Below are 7,053 nucleotides of genomic sequence, written 5' to 3' on the forward strand. Positions count from 1 at the left end.
AAAAAAAAAAAAAAAAAAAAAAAAAAAAAAAAAAAAAAAGACTGCATCCAGCCAGATAAGGGCATCAGCAGGCACACTCGTCCACAATCCGGCCTCACCAGAGGACGCTGTGGCCGTCAGAGAGCAGGACTTCACCAGCTGGAAACAGCCGTCTTAACCGTCTCCATCTTGCTGTCACTGGTAGTTGGCACCCGGAATCCACCACCAAAGGCTCTGCCCACGTCAAAGACTCTTCCTTGCAAGACTGATGGGCTACCTGGGCCAGGCCCAGAGATTCTCCGAGCAGCCTCCCGAGTAGCTGGGACTACAGGCGCCGCCACCACGCCCGGCTAATTTTTTGTATTTTATTTTATTTTATTTTGAGACGGAGTCTTGCTCTGTCGCCCGGGCTGGAGTGCAGTGGCCGGATCTCAGCTCACTGCAAGCTCCACCTCCCGGGTTTACGCCATTCTCCTGCCTCAGCCTCCCGAGTAGCTGGGACTACAGGCGCCGCCACCTCGCCCGGCTAGTTTTTTGTATTTTTCAGTAGAGACGGGGTTTCACCATGTTAGCCAGGATGGTCTCAAACTCCTGACCTTGTGATCCGCCCGTTTCGGCCTCCCAAAGTGCTGGGATTACAGGCTTGAGCCACCGCGCCCGGCCAATTTTTTGTATTTTTAGTAGAGATGGGGTTTCACTGTGTTGGCCAGGATGGTCTCGATCTCCTGACCTCATGATCCACCCGCCTCAGCCTCCCAAAGCGCTGGGATTACAGGCGTGAGCTATCGCCCCTGGCCAACATTTATATATTAATTAGGTATATTATGATGTATGGTTTGCAATATTGACTGACATGTGGAGTGACTTGAGCCTCTGTGCCCGCAGCTCTGACGACCGAGTGACCAGGAAGTACTAAGGAGAACTGCCTCCTTGGGAACTCCATAGAGCTGGTGGCTTTTATGATTTAAATAGCATCGATACAAGTCTGACGTGGAAAGACAGCATGTGACCTTGTGCCACTCATGATACCAAGGGTTTGTCTGTGCGTCTGTGTCGAGTGTGCCTGCTCTTCCCAGCAGTCTGCAGCTCCCTGGGGACGTTTCCCCTCTGGTACAACAGCATTGAGCAGGTCATCCCAGCTACTTGGGAGGCTGAGGCAGGACAGTTGATTGAACCTGGGAGGTAGAGGTTGCAGTGAGCCGAGACTGCGCCGTTGCACTCCAGCCTGGCGACAGAGCAAGACTCTGTCTCAAAAAATAATAATAAATAAATTAATTAATTAAAAAACTTTGCAGGAGATGCTTATTGCATTTTCAACAGGAGGTTGACGATATTCTAAATAATCTTAGTAAGGAATTCGAGGCCTAGGGACTGACTGATAATCCCTCAGTGAGAGGTATATATCTGATTTCATCTTTTTCTCTGTGGCATAGGTTTACACAGAAAATTCCTAGCCATAAGTTACATCTTCCTGTACCTGGTCACATTATATATAAGAATGATCTTCTACCATTGGAATATGTGTTCCTAGATAGTAGAATCCCAATTCAGAGCACATCGGTGAATCAACGAAAAGATACCTCCTCAGCTTACTGGAACGGAACAATTCTGTCCCAGGCCCTCTCTGGTAGACCAGAATGGATATACAGGTCTCCAGCGAACTGCTTTCCTCCTGCGGGTGGGGGAGGAGTTAGAACAGTTGTTTTAGTTCACGACAGAACCCTGGCTGGTCTGTAACACTGCCGTCTGAGAACACTGTAAGGACTGAGGACTACACAGAGTTATCTGATTTTGTCAAATCAAAACCAGAGCCTGAATGTGTATGTGTGTCTGAGAACAGCGAGAAAGTGATAAGCCAAATTTTGCAAAACCTGGACGTGTGTAGAGATGGTCGCTGGAATTCTTTTTCAACTTTACTGAGATTGGGCTTTTTTCAAAATAAAAAGCTGAGGTTAAAAAAAGAAAAGGTCATGGCGGGGCACAGTGGCTCACGCCTGTAATCCCAGCACTTTGGGAGGCGGAGGTGGGCGGATCACCTGAGGTTGAGTTCGAGACCAGCCTGGCCAACATAGTGAAACCCTGACTCTACTAAAAACACAAAATTAGCCAGGCCTCGTGCCACAGGCCTGTAATCCCAGCACCTCGGGAAGCTGAGGCAGGAGAATCACTTGCACTAGGGAGGCGGAGGTTGCAGTGAGCCGAGATCGCGCCATTGCACTCCAGCCTGGGTGACAAGAACGAAACTCAGTCTCAAAAAAAAAGAAAAAAGAAAGAAGAGGTCTTTGTTGAATGACCTGGAAGAGCAACTGAATATTTTTCCTATACAGGAGAAAGGAACTAATGTTATTTTCCTTCAGATATTGTCAGGACAACTCTCTACTATAGCTTATGAAAAACACCAAGTGTTTGTGTTACTAATCTGTGAACTTTCATTATAAAAATGGAGAAATATAAACTGCCCCTCTGAGTTTCATTACCCCAATACAAGTATAATTAATTTGATGGAGAATATTTTTTGCAATTCCCTTTCCTATGTTAAGGTTTTAATTTGTGTGACTGAAATCATTCTATGTATAATCATAAGATGCAGTTAATTTGGTTTGATCATTAAATTACAAGTCTATGTGGAAACTTGTTTTAAAATTTATTTCTAGAATATGTAATACACTTTCCATATCTATTTTTCCATCAGATATCCGTCTACAGAGAGTCTGAATGTATATATTTCTTTTGAATAAACCAATTATGTCATACTTTTCTATATATTTTTCCCCAAATAATATATTATGAAATTCTTTTTTTTTTTTTTTGAGAAAAAGTTTCCCTCTCACCCGGGTTGGAGTGCTGTGGCGCGATCACTGCAAACTCCGTCTCCTGGGTTCAAGCGATTCTCCTGCCTCAGGCTCCTGAGTAGCTGGGATTACAGGCATGCGCCACCATGCCCGGCTAATTTTGTATTTTTAGTAGAGTTGGGGTTTCGCCTTGTTAGCCAGGCTGGTCTCGAACTCCCAGCCTCAGATGATCTGCCCACCCTGGCCTCCCAAAGTGCTGGGATTACAGGCGTGAGCCACTGGCCCCGCCCGATATCATGAAATTCTATCTCAAGACTTTGTGTGTGCGTGTGTGTAGGGGGGGGGAGTTATAGCTGCATGTGTATTCAAAAGCACACTAGTGTGTTTTATATATTAGGCTCCCTGTCAATGATTTGTTTTCAAATTTTCACTAAAATACATGATGTTACAATAAATACTTTGTATAATATAATTTCATATAATACATGTGCAGTTATATCTGTGGAGTGACTTTCCTGGAGGTAGAAATATGGGATCAAAATGTGTGCAATGGGATTTTACGGATGTCGTAGTTCTCCACAGAAATGCTCACATACATTTTACTTGCAAGTCTCTCTTCCCCTTTACTCCGGCCCGTGGGGTAATCAAAACTTTAATGCATTTAATTTTTTTTTTTTTTACTCTACATACAGAATATATGTGTGTATTAGTGTGTGTAAATGTGTGTGTATATACACACATATGCATGTTCACACAGAGACTTAAGAATAATAAAACACCTCTGTACCCGTCACCTACTTTATACAACAAAGAATAGGATATTAACTAGTCTCTTAGAAATTTTCTGTGGGCTTCTCCCTGATTGCTTTTCTCTCCCTTCCTCCCTGAAATAACTACTATTTTGTATTTATATATCTTTTTTTTTTTTTTTGAGGCAGAGTCTCACTCTGTCCCCAAGGCTGGAGTGCAGTGGCACCATCTCGGCTCACTGCAACTTCCACCTCCTGAGTTCAAGTGATTCTTCTGCCTCAGCCTCCCGAGTAGCTGGGACTACAGGCATCCACCAACACACCCGGCTAATTTTTGTATTTTTAGTAGAGATGAGGTTTTGCCACGTTGGCCAGGATGGTCTTGAACCTGGACCTCAAGGTGATCTGTCCACTTCAGCCTCCCAAAGTGCTGGGATTACAGGCGTGAGCCACCATGCCTGGCCTATATATCTTCTTTTTCTCCTTTTTTCTTTTTTTCCTTTTTTTTTTTTTGTAAAGATGGCATTTCACTATGCTCCCCAAGCTGGTCTCAAACTCATTGGCTCAAGTGATCCATCTCGGCCCCCCAAAGTGCTGGGACTGTAGGCATGAGCCACTGCACCCAGCTTGTATTGATATCTTGTGTGCACTTGCATTGGCTAGTTTTCTCGGTTTACAGATGGTATTTATAGATTAAGGAAGTCAGTCCTTTGTCTATGATGTCAGTTACAGATGTCCCTCAGCTGTTTGTTTTGATGTTCTTCTCATGGTCTTTGCCAAGTAGTCAAATCTTCTGTAGTTTTTAAATTTTGCGTTATGTTTGGATAAATCCTCCCCACTGTGAGACTGAAAAAAAAAATCTCCCTTTAATGAATAGTTTTCTTTTTCTCTTTTCAATTGGTTTTTCTCCTTCCTTCCTTCCTTGTTTCCTGTTTTGCAGAATCTTACCTGTCACAAGGCTGGAGTGCTGGAGTGCAGTGGCATGATCTCAGCTCATTGCAATCTCTGCCTCCCGGGCTCAAGCAATTCTCCTGCCTCGGCCTCCTGAATAACTGGGATTACAGGCATCTACCACCACACCTGGCTAATTTTTCTATTTTTAGTACAGATGGGGTTTCACCATGTTGGCTAGGCTGGTCTCAAACTCCTGACCTCAAGTGATCTGCCCCGCTCAGTCTCCCAAATTGCGGGATTACAGGCATGAGGCACCACACCCAGCCTCAATTGCTATGTTTACATAGATCCTTTTCTGAGTTTCAGAATTGGTCATCATTCCTTAGAATGGCACTCCCAACATAGAATGATACTTATATACAGAGTCTATATACAGAGTCTTACACTTTTCCTTTTTCAGAATCTCTATTAGAAAATGACCAGTGTTGGCCGGGCGCCGTGGCTCACGCAGCCGAGATCCTGCCACTGCAGCCTGGGCAACAGAGTGACTCCGTTTCAAAAAAAAAAGAAAAGAAAATGGCCAGTGTTAAATAATTAAAACCTTATACTTGGGACTTCTGGTTTGCCTAGTGTTGTAGCTACGAATTTTACAGGAAACAGTCACTAATTCAGAATTTTTATTTTATTTTATTTTATTTTATTTTATTTTATTTTAGAGATAGAGTTTTGCTCTGTCACCTAGGCTAGAGTGCAGTGGCACAAATCATGGCTCCCTGCAGCCTAGAACTCCTGGGCTAAAGTGATCCTCCCACCTTTACCTTGCTCCAAAGTAGCTGGGACTACAGGCAAGTGCTACTATGCCTGGCCACTAATTCAAAATATAAAGAATATCTGCTCAGGCAAGGTGGCTCATGCCTGCAATCCCACCACTTTGGGAGGCCGAGGTAGGTGAATCACCTGAGCTCAGGAATTCGAGACCAGCCTGGCCAACATAATGAAACTCCATCTCTACTAAAAATATAAAACATTAGCTGGGCGTGGTGGCGGGCGCCTGTAATCCCAGCTACTTGGGAGGATGAAGCAGGAGAACCACTCGAACCCAAGAGGCGGAGGCTTCAAAGAGCTGAGGGCAACAGGAGCGAAACTCCGTCTCAAAAATAACAATAATAAAAAAGAATATCTGGCTTTGGAAGTATAATGAAGATTTCAATATTAAATCTGTTTTCATTTTTAAAGAGTGTTAATACCAGTTATAGAGAAAATTTGGGTTTTTTTGACTGCATCAAATTCTACCACCTGGAGACAAACCAGTGCTGCTCACATTTTAATGTATTTTCTTTCTATTTATTTCTGTATGATTGTATACGTATTTTTATATTAAAGATAAATTAGAATTGGGATATTTAGTATTTTAGATCCCACTGATTTCATATCATAATCTGATACATCTCTCTGTGTCAGTACAAATCTAATCATTCTAATAGCTGAATGGCTACAGGCTATTGGTTTCCCATAAATGAATTACCCAAGTTTTTATTGAATCCAGTTATGTTGTTTATAATTTTTGCTTATCTGTACATATGATAGACAATACAGCCTGGTTTCAATCACACATAATTCTGCTATTTGGGCTGAAGTTTCCAGGAAAGTGCATTTCTTTCTTTCTTTCTTTTCTTTTCTTTTTTTTTTGTTTTTGTGTGTGAGACAAGCGTCTCACTCTATTGCCCAGGCTGGAGTGCAATTGTGTGATCTCGGCTCACGGCAACCTCTGTCTCCCAGGTTCAAGTGATTCTCCTGCCTCAGCCTCCTAAGTAGTTGGGATTACAGGCATGCACCACCACACCTGGCTAATTTTTATATTTTTAATAGAGACAGGGTTTCACTATGTTAGCCAGGCTGGTCTTGAACCTCTGAACTCGTGATCTGCCCACTTCAGCCTCCCAAAGTGCTAGAATTACAGGCATGAACCACCGCGCCTGGCCGCAAAGTGCATTTCTTTTTTTTTTTTTTTCAAGGCAGAGCCTTGCTCTGTTGCCCAGACTGGAATGCAATGGCTCAATCTCAGCTCACTGCAACCTCTGCCTCCTGGGTTCAAGCAATTCTTCTGCCTCAGCCTCCCAAGTAGCTGGAATTACAGGCATGTCCCACCACACCCAGCTAATTTTTGTATTTTTAATAGAGACAGGGTTTTACCATGTTGGCCAGGCAGGTCTCGAACTCCTGACCTCAGTTGATCCGCCCACCTCAGCCTCCCAAAGTGCTGGGATTACAGGCGTGAGCCACCACACCTGGCCAAGTATAGAGCATTTCAAATGGAGATAATGCACAGAGATTGGGAGGTTTTTGGTATATCTGTAGAACCAGGCCCAGCCACTTAAAAAAATAATCCAGGATCCATGGTCAGTAGTGAGAAAAGCTCTTGCATTAAAAAGCGGTTCCTGACTGGGCGTGTTAGCTCTCGCCTGTAATCTCAGCACTTTGGGAGGCCAAGGCGGGCGGATCATGAGGTCAGGAGTTTGAGACCAGCCTGGCCACTATGGTGAAACCCCGTCTCTACTAAAAAACACAAAAAACTAGCTGGGCGTGGTGGCCTGTGCCTGTAGTCCCAGCAACTTGGGAGGCTGAGGCAGGAGAACTGC

The sequence above is a fragment of the Rhinopithecus bieti genome, unplaced genomic scaffold (genome assembly GCF_001698545.2).
Source record: "Rhinopithecus bieti isolate Rb0 unplaced genomic scaffold, ASM169854v2 scaffold_56174, whole genome shotgun sequence".
NCBI lineage: Eukaryota > Metazoa > Chordata > Mammalia > Primates > Cercopithecidae > Rhinopithecus > Rhinopithecus bieti.